The sequence below is a fragment of the Mustelus asterias genome, chromosome 20 (assembly GCF_964213995.1).
Source record: "Mustelus asterias chromosome 20, sMusAst1.hap1.1, whole genome shotgun sequence".
NCBI classification, from domain to species: domain Eukaryota; kingdom Metazoa; phylum Chordata; class Chondrichthyes; order Carcharhiniformes; family Triakidae; genus Mustelus; species Mustelus asterias.
Window position 1 is genome coordinate 48,070,339 of NC_135820.1, and position 27,528 is coordinate 48,097,866.

Here is a 27,528-nt window from a genome sequence, read left to right on the forward strand (position 1 = left end):
CTTCCACACCCAGCCCACACTTCCATTCCTTTTCCTTTATCCTTTCAGTCTTTCCATTTACCTGTGGGTAACTGGGTGAACTATTCATATGGACAAATCCATAATCTTCAGTAAATTCCCTTCATTCACAAACTGTTATTGTCTGAAATGACAAGATCTGGAATGCTATATATGGCGAACTTATCTTTTACGGAATTTATGACTGCTTCTGAGGTTGTTCCATAAAAATGTTTAACCTCCAGTAATAGTCAATAATGTTATGCACAGGAGGGGTTTTAATTTAAACGACCATTATTTCTCCTCTCACCACCTATCCATAAACAAAAAATATTTTGATTTTGATTTCCCCCTTGATAAGCTTACCAGGAATGCATGTCGATGCATCTGACTTTGTTTGCTGTTTGCCTTGTTCATATTTGTCTGGCTCTTTTGCCTGCTGTTCCAGGGAAGACCTCTGTCTGGTTTCCTCAAGATTTTCCAATGCCTCTTCTTTAATGTTGTTATACAGCTTTTAATTTAAACACCTTCCAAGCATTCCAGTTTAATGAGTCAAACAAGGACAGTAATTCAACAATTTCTTTATTTAACACTTCTAGTACCAACTCAAACATAAACAGTTGCAATTCATTAACTCTTTACTGAACTTTAACTCTAACTGAACATCCACTTTCAACTGAACTTTAACTCTAACTGCACGTTAACCTTAACTGAACATCAACTTTAACCATTTAACTGAAAATAGATACTACCAAATTTAGGAAACCTTGGCCAAGAAGTTTCCTCAATGTAGAATCTATCTTCTTCTCGAAAGAATCCTTCAGGATAACTTCTTCTTGCGATGGTTGGTCTCTTCAAGTTATCACTGGCAAACAAAGGCTGCACATGTCTCTTTATCCACAATCCTCCACTTGCTTCTGGAAGATTCTCTGTCTTCCAGCCAATGAATCGATCATAAACCCCAACTGCATCATTCGATTAGGCCAATCAAATACAGCCAGAGTAGTGGCATTGGTCACTCCAGACCCCATCATATTTAGGTTCCTTAAGTGCATATTGTTTACATTCCAGTGCCCAGATAAGGAACATTGGCTCCAAAGGTCTGTAAAGAACTCCTTCGTGCCAAGGACAAGCTATTAAATCTGACACCTTCTGTCCTTTGACAAATTCCAGGCCATTGGCCACAAGAAATCCCAGCATGCTTAACTCTCAGCCAGAAAAGCCATTTTAAAGCTTCTAATAGCACTATTTTTGTTAAATAATTGTGGCAGCCATTCTTTCTCCGTCCACAATGCTGAGTTGTAGACCTCTGTAAGCTTTTTGAGTAAAGAGTGAAAATATTTGACTGTGGATGACATATGAATTTTTTGTGATTTCTCTTCCTTTGTGCTGGAGTTTAGCAGTCAATTGTCCCTTGACTTTCATCTGCATGCATCTTGGACCATGATGTTGTATGATCGATGGCTGGAGTATGGCTGGTCTTCATCATTTTTCTGTGTCTGACTGAATTGGATCTCCTGTTTCAGTGTATAACTTGAATTTTATTTTACGTCCATAATATCTGCATTCCAATAGTCCATAATATCTGCATTCCAATAGTTCTTATTTGATCTGTGTCTTCTCCCAAGAATGTTACTTCTGGGTCTTTTTCCTCTTTAATTTCGTGAATGTTAGGTGATCTTGGCTGTTTCTCCTTTTAATCGCTTTGTTAAAAGATATTTGCTGCAGAAAACTGATTTAAAATGACCTCTCTTCTTGCAGGAATAGCACTCTGCATTTTTGGCACAGCATTCTTCACACAAATGCAGCCTATTCCTGCCACAATGAGAACACTCATGATGATGGCACCCTCTTCTCTTATTCTTTGTTTGGTGTTAGGAGCACTGCAATTTTTTATGAGCAGTAACCTGGACTGTAATAGATGGTTTTCCTTCTGAGATCTATTTTTTGGCATGAATAAAAAATGTTGTTTTGCTTTCTCTCTTCTGCTTGCCTTTCTATCTGTACTAGGTCAAGTCTTCCTTGACTGCAAAAAAAATCCATTGGTAACTGTGGTGAACCATCGTTGGTTACCACTGTGGGGTTGTTCTAATGTTGTTGTTGGGCTAGGGTGTTCACACTGTGGGATTGTTCTAATGTTGTTGTTGGGCTAGCGTGTTTACACTGTGGGATTAATACACCTGTGGTTGTTGCTGTTGTGGCACATCCCAGTCGGGCCCCGCCTCCTGGGAGAGGTATAAGACCCCCTGCTCGGGCGGGACCCCTTCAGTCTGGAGTGGTGTACTTGTGTTCTAATAGTTCCATTGTTAGGCAATAAAAGCCTTCAGTTACCGAAGCCTTGTGTCTTGTGCTCGATTGGCGTGCATCAATTTTATTGCCTAACACTAAGCTCTCGACGGAAAGGAGAGTATGGAACAAATACTAAAGCCAGAGCGTCTGACGCTGGATCCACGTGCGGTCGGCGCCTCTAACACCTTCGACCACTGGCTGAAGTGTTTCGAGGACTACCTGGCAGCCTCTGCAGCGGTCATCACAGATGACGACAGATTCCGGGTCCTCCATGCGAGGGTAAGCGACACTGTCTACCTCGCGATCCGTGCGGCCACCACTTACCCGAGGGCCCTCGAGCTTTTAAAAAAGCGCTACACGAGACCTCCCAACGAGATCCACGCTCGTTACCTCCTCGCTACACGACGTCGGCAGTCGGGCGAAACCATGGAGGATTACGCCAATGAGCTCTTGCAGCTTGCCAGGGGCTGCGACTGCAAAGCTGTGTCGGCTGAGCAGTACATGTACGATCTCGCCCGAGATGCGTTTGTGGCAGGGGTAGGGTCTTCGTACATCCGTCTCAAGCTGCTGGAAAAGGGGAATCTCAACCTGACCCAAGCTATGGAGACGGCTGAAATGCTTGAGGCGGCTTCGAAGAGCTTGGTCCTGTATCCGGAGGACCACGTGGAAACAACGTGGCAGGAGCAGTCACAAATCCCTCCTCGCCCCACGGGCTCGAAGTGCAGTGTTATGGCGTGCTCCCATATAGACCCGACGACGGCGGCAGCCCCAGGCGGCCCGCGGTGCTACTTCTGCGGAGGAGCCAAGCATCCACGGCAAAAGTGTCCTGCTAAAGCGGTGGTCTGTAATCAATGCGGTAAAAAGGGGCACTACGCGAAGGTCTGCAGATCAAAGCCCAAGAACGGCAGTGCAGCCTGTGACCCTCCAGAACGGGGATCATCACCATCGACGTCGAAGTACCCACGAGGTCCGTCCACGTGTGAGTCCAGGACGACGCCATTGTGGTCGGCGGAGTCGGAGGAGGATGACCACCAGGAGTCGCTACGCTTGGCGCCCTCAACCATGTGCGATTCATGGGGGCGGCCATTTTGGTCGACGACGACCAGGAGCGACCAGCAGGGGTCCTCAGCATCGACCTCAGCTGCCTGCAGTGACGTCCAAGGGCCAACGGTGGCGTCGATCACTCTGGACCAGGCTAAGCACCACAGGCTTGACTGTTCAATGATGAACATTAAGGTAAATGGTCGTACAGTTTATTGTCTGTTTGACAGCGGGAGCACTGAGAGCTTTATTCACCCTGACACGGTAAAGAGGTGTGGACTCCGGGTTCTACCTGCCAAACAGACTATTTCTATGGCATCACGGTCCCGATCTGTACCGGTCCAAGGTAACTCTGAAAGTGCAGGGCACAATTTACGAGCGATACAGGCTCCTTGTGTTGCCGCATCTTTGCGCGCCAATTCTCCTTGGACTAAACTTTATGGTCCACATGAAGAGTGTGATCCTACAGTACGGTGGGCCACTCCCTTCGTTGACAGTAGGGGACCAGCTGCAGCCTCCAAATTGTCCAAAGCGCCCCGCATGCAATCTTTCCACATTAAAGATCACCACACCCTCTTTATTTAAGAATCTGGTACCAGGCTGCAAGCCCATCGCTACTAAAAGTAGGCGTTACAGCGCTGAAGATCGGATCTTCATCAGATCTGAGGTTCAGCGGCTCCTCAAAGAAGGGATCATACAGCCCAGTGTTAGTCCGTGGAGAGCACAGGTCGTGGTGGTTAAGAGCGGGAACAAACCCCGGATGGTCATTGATTACAGTCAGACCATTAATCGATATACTCAGCTGGATGCGTATCCTCTCCCGCGCATATCTGATATGGTCAATCAGATTGCGCAGTACCGGGTGTTCTCCACCATAGACCTTAAGTCCGCCTACCACCAACTCCCCATCCGCCCAGAGGACCAACATTATGCGGCTTTTGAGGCGGATGGTCGTCTGTATCAGTTTCTTAGGGTTCCATTTGGTGTCACCAATGGGGTCTCGGTCTTCCAGCGTGCTATGGACCGAATGGTGGACCAGAACGGGCTGCGGGCTACCTTCCCGTACCTGGATAATGTCACCATCTGCGGCCGTGATCAGCAGGACCATGACACAAATCTCCAGAGCTTTTTGCGCACTGCATCTCGCCTGAATCTGACCTACAACAGGGAGAAGTGTGTATTCCGTACGCGCCGGTTACCCATCCTGGGATACGTAGTGGAAAACGGGGTCATTGGCCCTGATCCCGACCGTATGTGCCCCCTTGCTGAACTTCCTTTGCCCGCTAGCGCAAAAGCACTGAGGAGATGCCTAGGCTTCTTCTCCTATTATGCGCAGTGGGTCCCCAACTACGCGGACAAAGCCCGTCCGCTTATTAAGTCCACGACTTTTCCTCTCACGCCAGAGGCCCAATTGGCCTTCAAGGCATTGAAACACGACATTGCGAAAGCCACGATGCACGCGGTGGACGAATCCATCCCTTTTCAGGTGGAAAGTGATGCATCTGATTTCGCTCTGGCCGCCACACTAAACCAGGCAGGCAGGCCCGTCGCGTTTTTTTCCCGCACCCTTCAAGGTCCCGAAATTCGGCATTCAACGGTGGAAAAGGAGGCCCAGGCTATTGTGGAGGCCGTCAGACACTGGCGCCATTACCTGGTGGGGAAGCGGTTCACCCTGATCACGGACCAGCGGTCCGTGGCGTTTATGTTCAATAACACGCAGAGGGGCAAGATCAAAAATGACAAGATCTTGCGGTGGAGAATTGAGCTCTCCACCTATAATTACGATATTATGTATCGTCCAGGGAAACTCAATGAGCCCTCGGATGCCCTCTCGCGCGGAACATGCGCTACTATGCAGGAGGACCGCTTGAACGCCCTCCATAATGACCTGTGCCATCCTGGGGTCACTCGGCTCTACCACTTCATCAAAGCCCGCAACTTGCCTTACTCGGTGGAGGACGTCAGGTCAGTGACAAGGAGCTGTCGGATTTGCGCGGAATGCAAACCGCACTTTTACCGACCTGACCGGGCACATTTGGTCAAGGCCACTCGCCCCTTCGAGAGGCTGAGTGTGGATTTTAAGGGCCCCCTTCCCTCAACAGACCGGAACGTGTACTTTCTTAACATCATAGACGAGTACTCCCGGTTCCCGTTTGTTGTCCCCTGTGCGGACACGTCGACTGCCACGGTGATCAAGGCATTCCGTGATCTTTTTACCCTGTTCGGGTACCCCAGCTATATACATAGCGGCAGGGGCTCGTCGTTCATGAGTAACGACTTGAGGCAATTCCTGCTCTCATACGGGATTGCCTCTAGTAGGACCACGAGTTACAACCCTAGGGGCAATGGACAGGTGGAAAGAGAGAATGCTACAGTCTGGAAGGCTGTCCTATTGGCGCTGAAATCCAAAGGCCTTCCAGTCTCCCATTGGCAGGAGGTCCTCCCAAATGCGCTTCACTCCATTCGCTCCCTCCTGTGTACGGCAACCAATGCTACTCCCCACGAGAGGATGTTCTCATTCCCTCGGAAGTCGTCCTCGGGGATATCTTTACCAGCCTGGTTGACGTACCCAGGACCCGTCCTTCTGCGGCGACATGTAAGGGCCCGCAAGTCCGACCCCTTGGTCGAACCGGTCCACCTCCTCCATGCCAACCCTCAGTATGCCTATGTGGCATATCCTGACGGGCGAGAGGACACAGTCTCGATCCGAGACCTGGCGCCTGCAGGGGACGTAGCAACTCCTGTCGCTCCCATACCCCCAGTCACGAATCCCCTATCTCTTATTTCTCCCCCGGACGTGGCGCGGTCAGCACCGGGACCAGTGCATAACAGTTATACTCCACTGTACAGCTTGCCTGAGACTCGGAGATCGGCGCCATCGCAGAATGTACCGGGATCCCCTGCACTACCGCTTCATCAGGGTCAACCGGCCCGTGAGTCCGCGAGTGGACAGCCGGACGCTGTTTTGGAGAGAACGCCACCGCAAGCACCTGCTCCGGTGTCACCGCCGGTATTGAGGAGGTCACAACGACGGTGCGGTCCTCCAGACCGTCTGGACTTGTAGATTGTTGACTTTTTTATATATAGTCTGTTTTCGCACCCCACCGGCCTTTGTTCTCAAAGGAGGGGTGAATGTGGTGAACCATCGTTGGTTACCACTGTGGGGTTGTTCTAATGTTGTTGTTGGGCTAGGGTGTTCACACTGTGGGATTGTTCTAATGTTGTTGTTGGGCTAGGGTGTTTACACTGTGGGATTAATACACCTGTGGTTGTTGCTGTTGTGGCACATCCCAGTCGGGCCCCGCCTCCTGGGAGAGGTATAAGACCCCCTGCTCGGGCGGGACCCCTTCAGTCTGGAGTGGTGTACTTGTGTTCTAATAGTTCCATTGTTAGGCAATAAAAGCCTTCAGTTACCGAAGCCTTGTGTCTTGTGCTCGATTGACGTGCATCAGTAACTCTTTGAAGACTTGCACAACAATGCAATTTCCAACTAATTATATAGCTTATTTATAAAGGAATCTATGCTCTCAGTCTTTGAAGTTTGCTGTCTCCACAATGGTGTTTTCCTGATGATTGAAATAGGTATCAAAGGCTTTGATAACTTCTTTGTGCATTGTTGTGTCTTTGTTTATGCCCTGTCTGACCATAATGTCATCTGCACTACTGCATATGGCATTGAGTAAGGTACTGACCTGCTCCTCGATGATCTTCTCTGCTAGTTCCTGTGATGTTCTGTAGTTGGTAAATTTGCAACTCTAATTCTGCCACTTTTTGGTTTGATTCAAACCTCCCAAGTGGCCAAAGTACTCTGATAATAGTCGGATCCTTTTCCATTCCTCTGCAGGGGTGGCAATTGGGATAGGAGGGAAGGAACTCTGCACATGGGGCAATCAGCAGGGGGAGCTTGTAGATAGGGATAGTCGGCGGGGAGAACGCTGCAGACGGGGATGATTGTGAGGGGGGGGAACTCTGCAGATGGGAATAATCGGTGGTGGGGGGGGTGGGCATGATGTCTTTGGGCAGTGGGGGGGCGTGGCAGAAGATCTCCCATTACACTGGGAGATTGGGGCACCTGCGCAATGGCGCCCCTGGAGCTCAGCAGCCGGCTTCCCCAGTGAGATCAGGCTCCACCCCCCGCTGTTGGCAGGAATCACATCCTGGCACTTTTTAAAAATAAGTGCCACAAGATTGCGCCTCGCAGCTCGCCCAAAATAACGGTGCAATTGTCTCCCGTTTTCTCACTTGTTCAACACTGAGAACTTCTTTTTATAAGACCACGCCCTATCTCTCTCCACGTTCTATTATCTTGTAATATTGGGTCACTGTTGACGTAGACTATGGCTGGAATTTTCTGGTCGTTCTTGCCGGTGGGATTCTCTGGACCCGCTGCAGTGATTGGAAATTTGGCTGAGGGCCAAATTCTCCGTCCTCACTAGGAGCGGTGACAGGGTGGTGAACGGCCAGAAAATTGCGGCTTATATATTTACATATTTAACATTAGCCCTTTATACCTCAGTTGGGAAGTACACACCCCTGATGAAAACCTCTTATAGAGGTGTGCATTGTAAAGTGTACTGTAGCAACGTCCTTGTTCAGATTCCCGTGTCCTGTGCCATTCAATTTCCTTCCCTATCATATATGTCAAGTTGACTCTGGCAGCATCCTGGAAAGAACCGGAGGCAAAAACGTTAAGGGCAGTTGTGACTTTCACCTGATTCAGCAGACAGTTGCAGAAGGCAGTGATCACTTACAGCCTGCTTGGAAATGTGCAGCCTGCTCATGCACTGCTCCTCAGAGATAGCGAGGAAACATATCGTTAGCCTATTGACCATACAGGCTGGGCCATGATCCCTAAGGGAAGACCCAAAACAGCCACTAACTTCCAAAAAGCCTGTCTGCTTTTCTTCCTGATTGTCCCCTGTTGCTGTGCCTAACGCTCTTCCTCTTCCCCTTAATCCAAAACAATGAAGCAAAAATGACACTCACCATAAGCTGAGTGTCTGTTCAGGGTGATCGAAACAAAATAGAATTGAAAGCAAACTACCGCTCCAATAAATCAAGAATATCCTTGGAAATCCAGAAAGCACAATAGCACACAGATGATTTGAGTGTCTGTTCTCTTTTAAATATTGTCCGCAGTATCTCACCGAGTCCAATTGTGGTAGGTTTCACTTAGTAGGGTCAAAGGATTTCTGCTGTTTGGTGCTAAAAATGCACCAGGGTCACTAATGACCTCAAAGGACCTGAATTTACATCTATTTTTGAGATGCTGCCCTGTAGTTGGCCAGCACATTAACCACAATGCTGGAAATTGAGCTAGAATAGGACAGTACATCGGACAGCCCTCCCGGTCTATTTTACCTGCATGTTTGTCCCATTCCCATTGGTGGGGTAAAGGAAAATTATATTTTGTGTTTTACCTCAGTCAAGTCAAATAAACTGGAAATGCTCGTCAATGGTAAATTCCTATTTTATGCTCTGGCCTCAAAATGAACTTGCATTCTGCTGCAAGTGGCAACAAAAATGTTGCATTATGCATGATTGTAAAAGCATTGTTTACACAACTGTTCTTTCTACTTTTAGACCTTCAGTTTACTGATATTTGCATATTCTGGGTGACTTTGCTTTTTTGAGTGTGTTTTGACAGTATAATGAGGGGCAGTAATTGTGTTGTTACAAGAACAAAGCCAAACCATGTTGAGTACTGTTTACCTCACTTACGCAGAGTTGACTTGCTTAAAAAAGTGGAAAAGATAATCATGTAATTTATTAAGTAGTAGCACTATGCTGTAATATAACAAGGGAAAAACGTGTCATCTGCTTCACTGCATGTGAGTAACACAGATGATTGGAAATTGTTTCCACCTTCAGTTTTCTTGGTGATGTGCAGTGAGGGCTGGTCTGGCCATTTTAACACAATTATATTTTGCATTACGCATGTGAGTGAGGTTCGAATCCAGCTTTGACAAAGGGTCATCTGGACTCAAAACGTCAGCTCTTTTCTCTCCTTACAGATGCTGGTAGACCTGCTGAGATTTTCCAGCATTTTCTCTTTTGGTTCCACATGAGTGAGGTTGCATTTGCTGAGTGACTGAAACAAAATAATTTATCACGTTAGGTATTTGATTCCAAAAGCTATGAGAGATCAACTAAAAGGAGGCATTTTAATCTTTGCATTTATGTGCCTTTCTCAATATTGGCAGTTGTTAAAAATTATGCCAAATTATTCCCTGCCAGCAGCCAACTTTCAGCTTTTCTTCTGCTTATTTTGGGTAGGAAGTCTATCTGTAACAAATAATGAGACCTGGGAGTTAAAATACCTCTGGCCTGAAACTTCGGCTGGTAAGTGTGCTCCTCATATGCCCCATCCCCTGTTCACACAAAAGCCACTCAAGGTTAAAATTGTTCCAATCATAGAATATACTGGTGACCTGGTTTGATCAGTATTTAATAACATTTAAGCATCTGGTACTCTGAAGGAATAGGAGATTGCAAGTCGTGGATGTTTTTCATCAGGACATAGAGCAGAATCCCAGCAGTGTCTGTTTTTCTAACACAATGTAAGATTTCTAGCCTGAGGACTTGCTAGAATGAAAAAAAGGTTATATATAAATTCAATGTAATCAAAATGGTCTAAAAATTACTTTTGAAACGACTAGGGGTCATTTTTCCAAATCATCCACCTACGTAGAAGCTGCCCAATTTCCACCTTTCTGATTTCAGATTAACACGAAGCATATTATATTGCTGCTATTTTAACACAGGTGCTACCTCATGTAAAATAAACTTGTTAATTCTTGCACTCGAATAGCAGGCAGAAAGTGCCACACAAATGCATTAACTGTTTGTCTGCCAATATTCTCAATAGCTGTTTCCAAGCTGATGAAAGATATTTAGAAATAGTGAAAGTTAAAACAGTGTTCCACATTGACCCATAGAATTGTATCTTAAACTGAAACATGACTGCTTCTTATTGAAGTCTCTCTTAAGAGGTGTCAAGAATGCTTTAATTGCTGCGACAAGAAGTGCTTATTAACAGTATTCTCTGTAATAACGATTACCTGAACAGTAAGATGTTAAAAGCCGTCCTGGCAAAGATGCAACTGCAAACCTCAATGACTCAATTACTACATTAACTAAACTGAAAAACATTTTATTTTGATTAAACTTTCCAACATTACAGGTCAGTTCACAAAATTATTCACAAGCGCCTATTGATTTAAAAAGCAGCTTTTAAGTCTACAAATCATGCAGATAAGGATGGCATTCTATCCGTCAGACTACAAGCTAAAGGGAAAATGATTTTCAATTGAAGATCACGTAATTCAAATACTATAAAGATAGATTTACAGTCAATGGTGTCAGTCAGCCACACTTATTCTCATGTTTTACCACTTAAACGAGAGTTTATCTTCCCCTCTTGGGATGTTGGAAGTCCACTTCTACACAAAAAGTCCATTACCAGACTGAATCCCAAAGGGAATAGATACACAATCTTGTGCAAAAATTTGAATTGAGATAATATTTCAAAATTCATGACAAGTTTTGATATTTTTCATTGTTTTTTATCTGGAAAACAAACTTTCTCAAAGCATTCAATAAGATTTACAAATAGATAAAGTATAATGACAACATTCAAAATCATTTTCATTCAGAGTTCATTGTATATTCTACGAAGGATAATCACTTCCATTATGAATTACCATCTGGAGGAACCTGCATTATTAATTCAGTCAAAAGATCAGGGGAAAAACTAAATGTTGATTCTTTTTTCTTAAACTCGCCTACATGTATGTATATATAACATATAAGTGATATTAGAATGGTGGACTGCAGTCAGGAGGTTAGAATGACTATCAGATTGAGTGAACTTAAAGTTTTAAAGTTTATTTATTAGTGTCACAAGTAGGCTTACATTAACACTTCAATGAAGTTACTGTGAAAATCCCTTAGTTGCCACACTCCAGCGCCTGTTCAGGTACACTGAGGGAGAATTTAGCATGACCAATACGCCTAACCAGCACGACCGTTGGACTGTGGGAGGAAACCAGAGCACCTGGCAGAAACCCACACAGACACAAGGAGAACATGTAGACTCCACACAGACAGTGACCCAAGCTGGGAATCAAACCCAGGTCCCTGAAAGGTAGCAGTGCTAAGCACTCTGCCACCGTGCTGCCATAACTTCATTTTTATGATTTATGATGTCATATAAACCATTGATTGGATGACTGCTGTGTAATTCTCACTTCCTGACCTAGCTCTTGATGCATTTCTGTTTACAAATTCTCTTGTTATGAAATGTATTCATGCTTCAAAGTAAAGAGCTTACTTCTGTAGATTTCCCAGCCTCGAAACTACTAATACCTAGAAGGACAAGTGCAGCAAGATCACGTTCACGCTTTCTTCCAAGTCATACATTATTCTGACTTGGACATCTATCACTGTTCCTTCACTGTCACTGCAGCAACATTCTGGAATTCCCTACAGGAGACAGTTGTGAGAGTGTCATCAGCACAAGGGCTTCAGTTCAAGGCAAACTCCTCAAGGCAACTAGAAATATGCTCTAAATCTAGCCTCACCCGAAATGTAGCCAATCCTGGGAGAAAAATTTAAAACTCTAATGCAGCAGAAAGTAACTGTAGCGGCACTGCAGGGGTGGCATGGTGGCACACTGCTGTCTCACAGCGGCAAGGACCCGGGTTCGATTACTGGCTTGAGTCACTGTCCGTGCGGAGTCTGCATGTTCTCCCCGTGTCTGTGTGCGTTTCCTCTCGGTGCTCCGGTTTCCTCCCACAGTCCGAAGGACGTGCTGGTTAAGTGCATTGGCCATGCTAAATTCTTCCTCAGTGTACCCGAACAGGTGCTGGAATGTGGTGACTAGGGGATTTTCACATTGGCTTCATTGCAGTGTTAATGTAAGCCCACTTGTGACTAATAACTTTACTTTACTTAATCTTTCTATCATTCCTTTGAATTCCATCGCAAGATTGAATGATGTGGAAATTGCTGCCATACATTATACCTCATTAGACCTCCAACAAATGTACTGGCTATGTGCAGCTTAATGTGGATCATATTCCCACTGCTTTATATTTATATTTTGCGTCGACAATAATTGTCTACCTGGCCAAGATTTAAATGGGTTGTTTTCACCTTGTATTCCCCCAGCCTCAAACATGTTTAAATTGTTTCTTTAACAGTGGTGTATTTTTAAACATGAAACACAGAACCTATACATATGGATTTTTGTTTGAGTGTAAAGTTAAAGTTGCAAGTGTCGGTTCAGTCACATGCAGTGTGAGCAAAGTCTGCTCCAAGCTACACAACTGCAGGGATTTGTTAAATTGGCTGACAGTACTTTCTGCAGTACAACAATGGATGTCATGTGCCCTCTAGTGGCGCCTTCTTAAAAGGGTAAGTGAAAAATGTTTAAATGGGTTCATCAACCAAAAAGATTTGTTGCTTTTACAAAGCACATTTCATGATCTTAGGGTGCCCCAAATTGACTTACAACCAATTAAATACTTTCTAAAGTGTAGTGACTGTTGTAATGTAGGAAATGTGGAAACTTTCACCCTGCAACCTCCCTCAATCAGCATTGTGATAATGGCAAGTTGTTTTGCTTTTGTAATGTCGAGTGAGGGATCAATATGGATCTGGACACAAGGATAACTTCCCTGCTCCTCTATGAAACAGTGCTGTGCGATCTTTTCTGTCCACCTTAGAAAGCGGACAAGACATTAATGTCTTGTCTAAAAGACGGCACCTCCGACAGTACAGGATTACCTTAATATTCCACTGCAGTTTGAACCTGATGAGTCAGAGGCAAGATTGCTGGCAACTTAGATGGGGATTTGATAGAACATAGAACAGTACAGCACAGAATAGGCCCTGCGGCCCACGATGTTGTGCCAAGCTTTATCTGAAACCAAGATCAAGCTATCCCACTCCCTATCATCCTGGTGCGCTCCATGTGCCTATCCAATAACCGCTTAAATGTTCCTAAAGTGTCTGACACCACTATTACTGCAGGCAGTCCATTCCACACCCCAACCACTCTCTGTGTAAAGAACCTACCTCTGATATCCTTCCTATATCTCCCACCATGAACCCTATAGTTATGCCCCCTTGTAATAGCTCCATCCACCCGAGGAAATAGTCTTTGAACGTTCACTCTATCTATCCCCTTCATCATTTTATAAACCTCTATTAAGTCTCCCCTCAGCCTCCTCCGCTCCAGAGAGAACAGCCCTAGCTCCCTCAACCTTTCCTCATAAGACCTACCCTCCAAACCAGGCAGCATCCTGGTAAATCTCCTCTGCACTCTTTCCAGCGCTTCCACATCCTTCTTATAGTGAGGTGACCAGAACTGCACACAGTATTCCAAATGTGGTCTCACCAAGGTCCTGTACAGTTGCAGCATCACCCCACGGCTCTTAAACTCCAACCCCCTGTTAGTAAAAGCTCACACACTATAGGCCTTCTTCACAGCTCTATCCACTTGAGTGGCAACCTTTAGAGATCTGTGGATATGGACCCCAAGATCTCTCTGTTCCTCCACAGTCTTCAGAACTCTACCTTTGACCCTGTAATCCACATTTAAATTAGTCCTACCAAAATGAATCACCTCACATTTATCAGGGTTAAACTCCATTTGCCATTTTTCAGCCCAGCTTTGCATCCTATCTATGTCTCTTTGCAGCCTACAACAGCCCCCCACTTCATCCACTACTCCACCAATCTTGGTGTCATCAGCAAATTTACTGATCCACCCTTCAGCCCCCTCCTCTAAGTCATTAATAAAAATCACAAAGAGCAGAGGACCAAGCACTGATCCCTGTGGCACTCCGCTAGCAACCTGCCTCCAGTCCGAAAATTTTCCATCCACCACCACCCTCTGTCTTCGATCAGATAGCCAGTTACCTATCCAATCAGCCAACTTCCCTCTATCCCACACCTCCTTACTTTCATCATAAGCCGACCATGGGGGACCTTATCAAACGCCGTACTAAAATCCATGTATATGACATCACTGCCCTACCTTCATCAACACACTTAGTTACCTCCTCAAAAAATTCAATCAAATTTGTGAGGCACGACTTGCCCTTCACGAATCCGTGCTGACTATCCCGGATTAATCCACATCTTTCTAAATGGTCGTAATTCCCATCCCTAAGGACCTTTTCCATCAATTTACCAACCACCGAAGTAAGTCTAACCGGTCTATAATTACCAGGATCATTTCTATTCCCTTTCTTAAACAGAGGAACAACATTCGCCATTCTCCAGTCCTCTGGCACCATCCCCGTGGACAGTGAGGACCCAAAGATCAAAGCCAAAGGCTCTGCAATCTCATCCCTTGCCTCCCAAAGAATCCTAGGATATATTTCATCAGGCCCAGGGGACTTATCGACCTTCAGTTTATTCAAAACTGCCAGTACATCCTCCCTCCAAACATCTATTTCCTCCAGCCTATTAGCCTGTAACACCTTCTCTTCCCCAAAAACATGGCCCCTCTCCTTGGTGAACACTGAAGAAAAGTATTCATTCATCACCTCGCCTACCTCTACTGACTCCATACACAAGTTCCCACTACTGTCCTTGACCGGCCCTAACCTCACCCTGGTCATTCTTTTATCCCTCACATAAGAGTAAAAAGCCTTGGGGTTTTCCTTGATCCGACCCGCCAAGGACTTCTCATGTCCCCTTCTAGCTCTCCTAAGCCCCTTTTTCAGCTCATTCCTTGCTAACTGGTAACCCTCAATCGAGCCATCTGAACCTTGTTTCCTCATCCCTACATAAGCTTCCCTCTTCCTTTTCACAAGACATTCCACCTCTTTCGTGAACCATGGTTCCCTCACTCGGCCATTTCCTCCCTGCCTGACAGGGACATACCTATCAAGGACACCCAGTATTTGTTCCTTGAAAAAGTTCCACTTTTCATTAGTGCCTTTCCCTGACAGTTTCTGTTCCCATCTTATGCCCCCTAATTCTTGCCTAATTGCATCATAATTACCTCTCCCCCAATTGTAAACCTTGCCCTGCCGTACGGCCCTATCCCTCTCCATTGCAATAACAAAAGACACCGAATTGTGGTCACTATCTCCAAAGTGCTCTCCCACAACCAAATCTAACACTTGGCCCGGTTCATTTCCCAGTACCAAATTCAATGTGGCCTCACCTCTTGTCGGCCTATCCACATATTGTGTCAGGAAACCCTCCTGCACACACTGCACAAAAACTGCCCCATCCGAACTATTTGACCTACAAAGGTTCCAATCAATATTTGGAAAGTTAAAGTCCCCCATGACAACTACCCTGTGACCCCCACACATATCCATAATCTGCTTAGCAATTTCTTCCTCCACATCTCTATTACTATTTGGGGGCCTATAGTAAACTCCTAACAACGTGACCGCTCCTTTCCTATTTCTAACCTCAGCCCATATTACCTCAGTGTGCAGATCCCCCTCGAAGTGTCTTTCCGCAGCCGTTAAACTATCCTTGATTAACAATGCTACTCCTCCACCTCTTTTACCAGCTTCCCTACACTTACTGAAACATCTATACCCCGGAATGTCCAACAACCATTCCTGTCCTTGTTCTACCCACGTCTCCGTAATGGCCACAACATCGTAGTCCCAAGTACCAATCCACGCCCCAAGTTCATCTACCTTGTTCCGGATGCTCCTTGCATTGAAGTAGACACACTTCAACCCACCTTCCTGTCTACCGGTACCCACCCTTGACCTTGATACCTTCCCCAATACCTCACCACCCTCAACACTGACTTCTGGACTACAACTCTTTTTCCCACTCCCCTGACAAATTAGTTTAAACCCCCCTGAAGAGCCATATCAAATTTCCTTCCCAGGATATTGGTGCCCCTCTGGTTCAGGTGCACCCCGTCCTGTTTGTACAGGTCCCACCTTCCCCAGAATGTGTTCCAATTATCCACGTATCTGAAACCCTCCCTCCTACACCATCCCTGCAACCACATGTTTAACTGCACTCTCTCCCTATTCCTCAACTCGCTATCACGTGGCACCGGTAACGTACCAGAGATGACCACATGTTTTGTCTTGAAAAACATTTTCACCCAGTGATTGGCGGGAATCTGGATCTCTCTGCCTGAAAGAGTGTCAAGGCAGGAAACCTCACAATATTTAATAAGCATTTAGGTAAGCACTTGAAACGCCATTGTATACAAGACCGAGTGCTGGAAAATGGGATGAGGGTAGATAGGTGCTTGATGGGCGGTGCAGACATGATGGGCCGAAGGGCCTCTTTCTGCTCTGACTCTAAGAATTTGAGAATTTGAATCCAGAAGGAAACAAAACAAGTCAGGCATGGAGACGACATTTGCAAGGAATCATTTTTTTTTAATGTTTGCTGATGTTTGTCACACTCATCTCCATGCTGTCCTCAGAGTAATTCAATTCATAGGTATTTTAATAGGTGAGGCAGGTACCTGAACCAGTCTGCAGCAACTGTAAATGCCAGCCTCTTTAAGTGTATAAACCTATATTGACTATTTTAAAAATGAGGAGACATTCCCCATTTGAACTTTACTCTTATACTGAGCTGATACTGTATCAAATGAAGCTATATATAACTAAAAGGATAAAATATGAACGAACCATTTATAGAACTGAAAATTCTGACTCCAGCACTTCTGTGCAGTGCCTGCCTTGTGATTTATAGATACCAGATGAAAACAGCTGGGTATACATTTCTAAACTGCCCGAGTTCTTGCAAGGTTAAATCTTTTTCCTGTCCTCAATTACAATGTAAAAAGCCTGCAACTAGGTAACTTGTAACAAAACTCCAAATATTTCAAACTTGTTCAGTGTTAAACATATCTACGTTTACTCCTAAAACAAAAAGCCAGGTTTACAAATAGGTAGAATTTTACATGGGGCTGAGTTTTATGAGGGAGGCTGGACGAAGATTGGGGCATGCCTGCATTTAGCCAACTTTCCCACAGCCCTTAAATTTAATCCGTAAGGAAGTTCCGCTCTGAGAGATGTTAGTTAGCCAAATGGCTGGCAGCACTCTTGTCCCACCAGTATCATTGCTGGGAGTACAGCCAATCTCCTGAAGTGGACGAGCCTGGAGTCCAGAAAAGGTGAGTCTGGGGTCTCATCAGGGCAGTCTGGCAGGACTCAGTGAGGTGGCTGTAGGCTGGGGTGGATGGTCAGGGGTACAGAAGATAAATGTGGGTGAGGAAGTCTTGGGAGGGATGGGAGGGCAGGTCGATGATTGCAGGATATCCAAACAGGAGGCACCCAATCTGGCCTCCCACCCCAGTCTAGCGAGCAGATCACTAGCGTTTACTGGCAATCTAGACACTTGGCATGGGCCTCCTCCCCCTCCCCCCTCCCCCCCCCCCCCCCCACAAGAAAATCCCAGCAGCAATGGGGGAAGGCCCTCAATTGGCCCAACGCCTCCCCCACCCACCCACTCACTTACCAAGGTGCACAGTCTATAAAATTCAGCCCACAATTCAGCCCCTGGTACAGATAAGAAAAGCTTCTTTGTAACAGTTTGGGTCCAGTTACAATGGGACTTGGAGTATCATCCAAAGTCAACACGCCAGGCTTGATTAGCAGTTTTTATTAGGAGAATTTTTATTAAACCTGGATGTTAAAGCAAGCTTTCTCCTGAAGATTTTACGGGCGGCACGGTAGCACAGTGGTTAGCACTGCTGCTTCACAGCTCCAGGGACCTGGGTTCGATTCCCGGCTTGGGTCACTGTCTGTGTGGAGTTTGCACATTCTCCTTGTGTCTGCGTGGGTTTCCTCCGGGTGCTCCGGTTTCCTCCCACAGTCTAAAGATGTGCGGGTTAGGTTGATTGGCCATGCTAAAATTGTCCCTTAGTGTCTTGAGATGGGTAGGTTAGAGGGATTAGCGAGTAAATATGTAGGGATATGGGGGTAGGGCCTGGGTGGGATTGTGGTCGGTGTAGACTCGATGGGCCGAATGGCCTCTTTCTACACTGTAGGATTTCTATGATTTCTATGATTGTCTCCTTTAAAGGTTAAATAGATTGAGTAGAGGTTAGAAAATGAAAATTGTGTTCAAATGGTGGATTTTGAGTATAAGAATTCTGTTGTGCATTTTTCCCACTTCACCTTCAATAAAAGTGCTGTTATTCATTTGGGGGTATTGTATTACAATATAGGGCACTATATAAACACCAGTTGTTGCTGTTGTTGTTATAATATCACAGTTGCTGCTTTCTTTTTATTCAGAGAAGAGAGGATCATTCAAAGAAACCTCTAATGAACTATACTGAACATCTCCCCAGGGATTCTTCTAAGTTTTCTAGCTGCCTCCATCAAGTCCAGAAGATCTATCAACACTTGTTGTCTACTTAAGGCCTGTAACATCAGCAGGCTCACATGACACGAAAGAACTAGCTATTCTGGATATATCTCAGGAAGCATTCTGGTCTGTTTAATGCATAAGAAATCCTGAGCAAATGCTGGCACACAGATTGGTAATCCAGAGATCCAGGGTAATGCTTTGGTGACCTGGGTTTGAATCCCATCATTTGAATTCAATAAAAATCTAGAATTAAATGTCTAATGATGACCATGGAACCATTGTCAATGGTAAAGATCCATCTGATTCACTGATGTCCTTTAGGGAAGGAAACATTCTGTCCTTACCTGGCCTGGCCTACAAATGGCTCCAGATTCACAGCAAGCAGGTGGACTTCCAATTGCCCCCTGAGGCGGCCCAGCAAACCAAGGGCAATTAGGGATGGACAATGAATGCTGGCCCAGGCACTGATGCTCACATCTGAAGAATACAAAAAAACTTTGCCCACAGCTTAGGTCCTCCCAGACAGTTCAGAGAATGAGGAAATTGATCAGGGAAGATAAGACATTGCAATCTGGGTTAGATCCGACATCTTATTTATTAGTGTCACAAGTAGGCTTATATTAACACTGCAAAGAAGTTACTGTGAAAATCCCCTAGTCGCCACATTCTGGCACCTGCTCAGGTATGCTATGACAATCTTTGCTTTTTCAGTTCGATTTAATTAATAAATTAAACAGCAATCATTGTAGCAGATAAAAGTGGAATACTGCGGATGCTGGAATCTGAAACAAAAACAGAAAATGTTGGAAAATTTCAGCAGATCTGACAGCATCTGTGGAAAGAGAATAGAGGCAATGTCTCGAGTCTGGATGACAAAGCTCTGGCGAAGGGTCATCCAGACTCGAAACATTGGCTCTATTCTCTCTCCACGGGTGTTGTCAGACTTGCTGAGATTGTCCAGCATTTTCAATCATTGTAGCGGGCTTGATTCACGATAGGGAATCTTCGATTTTAACACTCCCAAAAAGGGCAGATAGAAACCACAATATTTATTCAGAAAAATATCTCCACTTTTCCAGCTGAAAACACCTTTTCTCTTTCACATATCCAAACATGTCTTTTGGCAAAACACTTGCATTTGATAAGGAATCTGCCCTGCCATCTCAAAGAAAGTGTTTGCCTACTAAAGACAATAACATACATGTGCTGGGTACCAATGAAGAACATCTTTATATGGTCTGTGTGTCTTTATGTGCACGATTATGTGTCTTTATATGCCCTGTTTGTGAACAGAATTCCCACTCACCTGAAGAAGGGGCTTGGAGCTCCGAAAGCTTGTGTGGCTTTTGCTACCAAATAAACCTGTTGGACTTTAACCTGGTGTTGTTAAACTTCTTACTGTGTTTACCAATGAAGAAGACATGATACTAAATATATTAATTCACTGTCAGTTGAAAACCTCAAAACTCTTGAATCCGGGTCCCTGCTGCTGTGAGATAGCAGTGCTAACCACTGTGCCACCGTGCCACCCTTAAACTTCCAGCTCCTTTCTTCTTCATGGAGCTCTGAAGATAAAACATGATCAATATGTTCCACTACCAAACATCTGAACCAATTATATGCGAGGACCACCTATTTTCACGACTCTTCCTGAAAATCACTTGAACCACACATGATGCCGTTCTTTCACTTTAACCTTCCAGTTCAATTCAGGTGTCTTCCCCTCATTCACCCTATCTTTTTCTGCCTGGACTACCTCTCTTTGACTGACTGTGCTAAATGTGGCTCCAGCGATGAAAATCTTATTCTGGGCTGTCGTGTAAGAAACAGTTGAGCTGGCATTCCGCTGTTAGTAGAGCGAGGTGCTTTACGATAAATAAACAGAAGATTCACCAGTTTGTGATTCAGTGACAACCTTCCCATTTGTACACAGCATTTATTTACCTGGAGAATGCCTAACAATTTGTACTGTGCGCTCTGCTGCTCCTTTGAAGCAGGATGCTACGATGGAGCTCTAATGTGCTTTATCCCATTGATTCACATAAATTTTATAAACTCTTCTGAACAAAACACTTCTGTTGTTGAACACAATTTCCTCTGGGAACCCACAAGCAGCATACAAACTATAGCTAGGGCTCTGCTTGCTGTTGTTCCAATGAGCAGAAACACCTCAACCCACTTCGAATGGCTTTCTATCACATTGAATGGCTATTACCTTTCAAGTCCTGCATGTGCAGCCTCTGTCATACTCCAGCTAGCCATTTCCACGGTTGCAAAGGTACCGAAGGCACTTCTTTTTTACTGACTGACACACTCAACATTGTTTCACTGTGGCCGGGATTTTCCGGCCCCATTGTGGCGGGACCCACCACGGGATATTCGGTGGCCCAGCCAAATGTCCATTGACTTTCAGTGGGACTGGATGATCCTAGCAGTGGGCGGATCCAGAAAATCCCACCCAGTGTCTTCCATGTCCATGTTTAACCGAAGCCATCAAAGATGGCTTCTCACCATTACCTACCTCATCCCTGAGTGTTGGTCACATAGCAACTGAGATCTGTACCTTGCAGGGTTTACAGTTCTGGCTGGTCACATAGCACAACTTTTATCAATGGACAACTCATTCTTACACCTACAAAATGGCCTGATTTCTAAATCCAGTATCTATGTTGGCCATCCATATACTCTTGCCAAAAAACAACAGCCTGAATTTTATGTTCAGGGTGCGCTCAAAGCCCAAAGTCAGCGCAGGCGGGAGTAGATGTGAAACCTGTTCCTGCCTGAGATCTCATTATTAACACATTATTAACACAATATGAAACGAGCTCTGTGAAATACTGAGTGCTGCCAGAGAGGAGGGCAGATACTGAGGAAAGAGAGCATGGGGTCTGGTGCCTCCAGTGTGCTTTCTCAGGGGGACATCCGCTGCAAAGCTGAATATCTGGAAACACCATGCCACGTGTGTCTATGCAGCACAATAATACACAGACCTCAGTCCTCAGACACATTTGTTAATTTTATTTGAGCCCTGACTTTCATACCGCCCTGGATCGATCGTGCAGCTAAAATGCAAACACCATCCGGCCACTCGGCCAACTGAAAAGGCAGATGGGCAACGTAAAATTCCAGTCAATTGCTGCTCAAGTAATTTAAGTTGGTTTCTTGGTTGTTGGTGAGGACACTTCCAACTCGCATCGCTGACTGAAATATCACACGGGGGCACAATGATGCTGGGACACATGCCCAACATCTTCTTGCGCAACCTTTGCACTTCCCGTTCGTGTGGCTGTCTGAGTAATGTAAATTTCAGGCTACCCTTTTCCTTTCCTCCACTGCCTGATTAACAGTTGGATTATCAGGAAGATTGAGGATATTATTAGCAGTGAAATACATCTCTAGCTGCTCCACGTACAGATCAAATATCTTACAGTCATGTCCATGCTCTCCCAGTCAAGCAATTATCCCTGCTGCTGCTTCTATCTTCTGAGGTCAGTCTGCCCATGTGTACAAAAAGCCTATTCACTAAGACTGGACATTTAAGACTATTTCTCACCAAAAAGGACATTCACAGTCTCTCTGCTGGTTTGTTGGAAACTTCTCCCGCCCAAACCTGTTCAGCTCGGGACATCCGCAATCCCATCTCATTGCAGGACAGGAAAGATACCGTGTGCAGAATATGGAGTTCAGAATACCCAGCTGAAAAACTAGTTTATCACAGTTTTACTATATATGCACACATACTTGCACAAATGGTCACAAGAGGGCATTATTACACTGGACAAAATTTAACAGGTCCAGCAACAGCTGTGGAGAGCGAGAGAGAATAGATGTTTTGAGTTTGGAGAATCAATGTATGGCCTGAAATATAGGGCAGGAGGAATGGCTTCAGATAAGGGACATTTAGGATAAGGGACATTTTATGAGGCAGCAAACACTTAATCAAAAGAAATGGGCTGTATATCAATAGGAACATCCTCATGGGGAGATTCACTCATATGGTTGGGAAGGGTTTACACTACATATGTAAATGTACAAAGTGGACAAGCAAAAATAGCAGTGTGTGAATCTGATGCAATGCAAGTAATGGAAATATGGGTTAAAATGATGAGGAGTGGGTGCTTAATGATAAGGATATAACATGTTCAGAAAAGGCAGAGAAGAAAAAAGAAAGGGAGGTGGAATGGCAGTACTGGTTAGGGGCGACATTGTCATTTTGGGCGAGGGGTTACTCTTGAGGGGGTTTGAACAGAATCCATTTGTTTAACATTGAGATACAAAAAAATGTAAGGACATGCTAGTTGGAGAAATCTAGAAGCTTGAAAATAATGAGATAGAGGAATGAATCTATAGCAAAATCACAGAGGTATGCAAGAACTATGATATTGGTGATAGAAGGAGATTTGCTAGGTTGATTGCGGAGTTGAGAGGGTTGGCTTATGAGGAGAGACTGAGTAGACTGGGACTATTCTCATTGGAATTCAGAAGAATGAGGGGGGATCTTATAGAAACATATAAGATTATGAAGGGAATAGATAGGATAGAAGCAGGGAGGTTGTTTACACTGGCAGGTGAAACTAGAACTAGGGGGCATGACCTCAAAATAAGGGGGAGCAGATTTAGGACTGAGTTGAGGAGAAACTTCTTCACCCAAAGGATTGTGAATCTGTGGAATTCCCTGTCCAGTGAAGCAGTTGAGGCTACCTCATTGAATGTTTTTAAGGCAAGGATAGATACATTTTTGAATAGTAAAGGACTCAAGGGTTATGGTGAGCGGGCAGGTAAGTGGAGCTGAGTCCACGAAAAGATCAGCCATGATCTTATTGAATGGCGGAGCAGACTCGAGGGGCCAGATGGCCTACTCCTGCTCCTAGTTCTTTTGTTCTTATGTTCTTATGATATTGGGGGGCCTTAATTACCTAAATATCAATTGGGATTAGGTTAGAGGAAATGGTAAGGAGGGGGAAGAATTTCTGAAATGTTTTCAGGAGAACAATAAATGGGAGAAAAGGAAAAGGAATGATTGTTCAGTGCACGACCATAGTAAAATACAACAAATACATGTCCAGAGTCCAGACTCAAAGTTCTAATGGAAGAATTCTTCTTGGGAGGCAGACTGATTGTAAGGTCATTCATCTTTCCAGAGTGAGTCTTCCACGATGGGAGAAGGCACGTAGAGAGAGTTCGTCTGGAGGCATGAGTTCCAATGTTCCAACCGTTTGCAGTTTTGGATGAGGGCCAGAGTTCTTTCTGCTGCCTCTGGCTTGATGGTAAGATGGCGGACAGCGCAGGCTGCTTGCTGGGAGCTGCTGTTTCCTTCAGAGATCTAGCGACGCCCACCCATAAAGTCCAAAGAATATATAATTAAAGGAATTCAGACAGCCCAGGTCTCAGTCAGGTGATGCTGGTTTTGGGTTGTTCAACAAGGTCCTCTTGTTGAAACAATAGTGTTAGTACAGTTAATGTTTGGGCTATTCACACCATTATTGGAGAATAGGATCTGCGAAGGATTGTCTTTGTTTGAAGTTGGCTGAGCAGACCGACTAGCTGCTAGACCAGTGTTAGCTAGATTGGAATGTTTATGCTTTACAAGGAGTGTGACATTCAAGACATTTGAGCTGTTACCCTTTGTTAACTTTGAAACTTCTGGAAGCCATCTCCTCAGCTCAACAACTTTCCATTTTCAAAGCCCAAAAAACATGACTTTATAATGTAGCTCAGCTGATGAATATTTTTCCCTTTCATGTCTCAACTGTGACACATGCTTGATGTGGAGTGCTGTCCCTCAAACTATAAACCTCTTGCATAAAGGCTAGTGACCTGTTCCAGGAAAAAACTTGCTATGGGAACAGATGAAAATCTGCCATGTGCATCACTAGGTGCAGGAAAAGGAACAACAACAAAAACTGTGGACAAAAGCAGGGAAGTTATGCTGAATCTTTATAAACATCTGGTTTGGCTCCAACTAGAATATTGCCTCCAGTTCTGGTCACAATAATGTCCAACTATTCAGTGTTTGACTGATCTCTGTGCTGCGTGCTATAATCTAGTAAACATTTCAACGTTAAGGTGTTATCTAAGGTTTACGATAAATAGACCGAACCATCAGTAACATCAGTATAACTAGAGGTCCCGGCATCACATATTGCAGCTTTGTAAAAGCTTTTACAACCACTACAGAATAACCAATGAAAATGCAGCTCAAATGATCCCAATAGGAGTAGAAAAGCCATTGCTGTATTTATGCTTGCTGGCAACTTATGAAAAAAAAAGAAATCTTCCACTATTTTAATATCCTAACCTTCATGGGCCACAAAAATAAATGAGGGCTGAGATGATGGTTAGGCTACTGCTCTGAACTAATGGCTAAATGACATACAGAATTGCCTTAGGATCTCCAACAGTTTCTGGTGGTGTAGGTTTTGGCCTTTCTGGGCCTAGTCACATCAAAGAGCCTGAGGTAAGATGTTCAGTGGTGCACAGAAATTGAACCAGCTTTCCACTGCTCTGAATGCTTAGAACTCAGGCCACTTTTAATCTCACATCTGGAAGGACATAATGCTTTTGAATATGACTGCTTGAAAAATGTATTTGTCAAGGTTTTATTTGAATGCCCAGTGAGAAATTAAGCTTGGTCAAATTTATAGTGCACTGGTGTAATAAACTCTACGTTAATACCTGACAGCCGCAAATATTCAGAATGAGTATTCATCCTACTTTATAAGAAAGTCCAAAGAGCACCGTGTTATTGTTCAGTGTTGTAATTAACATTAATTGCTCTAAGAACTAATTGAGAAGTCATTTTCTTAGTGAAAATTAAGTACAAAATCAAAGAGAACTTTCCAGTTAAAACAATTAAAACCAACGACCTTTATAAAAACAACATTTGTTTGATTTACATTTATTAGCACAGTATATGTTTAAAAGATAATCTGTACCACAAAAGGTGATAATTAAGATTTATGAATAATGCAAGTAGGTGAAACAAAACTATTAGCCACTGTAAACCCTGAATTGCACAATAGTTCACCGCACAAATATATTCCACAAAACATTGACAGCTGCATAATATTTGTAAGTCTGGAGACTTTTGTTTCTATGAAATGATTTGCATAATGATTACCTTTTGGGTTGTAGGGATGGTTTCCAGGATGACTGACTCTTATATGACTTTTGGGAAAGAACTAGTTGATCCGATAAATTTGTACTGAATTATTCTAAAGGAAGCAGGCTTAAATCAGCATCACTGGTCCATATAATCATGATGACATTCAAAACGTTGCTCCCAAATTATGATGTTAATATTCATCTTTAAGCGCAAAGGAAATAAGTTGCATGAATTTCAGGAGAATGAAGATGAAGCGGTATCAGAAAATATAGTAGATGTATAAGTCACATGTTTCCGAAGGTTCTTATGACCTGCAAACCCAGGGGTATGATTTATACATTACTGTGATCAATACTGCGATCAATATTTCCTCGCTAGTCCACGATCTGTAGCTTTATACTTTATAATGCTGTAATTTAAAATGTAATTGCATGAGTGAAGGTGAATGAGAGTCCTGTGTGATTGAGTGTGTGACGGCATTATGCACTAGAACTCTTGCAGTGCAGAAGATCTGAAGTCAAAGACTGTATAAATTCACAGCGTATGAATTACTGTTTTATTTTAAAGCATTTGCCAATTATAAACACCCAACATGATGGATGAGCTGCTTCAGGAATACAAAATGTATTGCAATCACTCTAAGTATTCAATCCAAACTACAGTACTATAATTTTGGTGTTCTGTTTGACCCCCAAATCAAACTTCAAAGCCCCACATCCGATTCATTACCAAAACTATTTATATCCAGGCCCGTAATAACATTTGAATAATAGCAAAATACTGTGGATGCTGGAATTCTGAAATAAAAGCAGATGAAAGCTGGATAAACTCAGCAGGGTTGGGATTTTCCAGCCGCATTCGCCCCAAAACTGGAAAACCCCGCCCGAGGTCAATGGACCTTTGCATGATCTGTGTCCCGCCTGCCAAGATTCCTGTGGTGGGCAGGATGGAAAAATTCCAACCCAAATCTGGCAGAATCTGTGGACGGAGAAACAGAATTAACTTTTCAAGTCCGTATGACTCAAAGAAAGGTCATATAGGCACAAAATGTTGACTCTATTTCTCTCTCTACAGATGCTGAGTTTATCCAGCATTTTCTGTTTTTATCCCATAATAGCATTGCCTGCTATCATCCTCACCTTGGCTCTTGAATCACTTGTCCAACCTTCATTATCTCCAGGTATCTATCACAACACTTTCCTCACAGGTCAAGCCTGCTGCACCCTTTATACTTTCAACAAATCCAGAACTTTGGCAGCCACATTCTACTCCTTACAGAACCCTGATCACTTACCCAATTTGTTCTTTACTGGTGCATTGATTTAAGGATCTCCATTTTCATTTATGAAGTCTTCCATGGTCTCAACCTATATCTGCAATCTCACCCTACCTGGGCCCCAACAGTCAATTGCCCTGTTGTCTCAGGGCCAGGTTTCAATATGATGAAGCAGGAGGCTCCAGTCAGTTGTTATTCCGCTTTCCCACTCTGTCTTCTCGGCCTGTCTCGATGCTCCAGTGCCGTACTGAGGGAGGACTACACTGTCAGAGAGCTGTTTTTTACGGATGAGATGTTAAACCGCGATCGCGTCTGTTCTGTTAGGTGGACATAAAAGATCCCCCTCATCCAGCGATTGTGGTGCGACTAAAATTAGTTTTGTAGTATTTGTCTATAAATGACTGAAATATCTTTGTACTGGCAGTTTGGAATTTACTGTAATTTTGCATCCATGTGCCAGGTAAAAGTTAGTTATAAACTGAGCCAT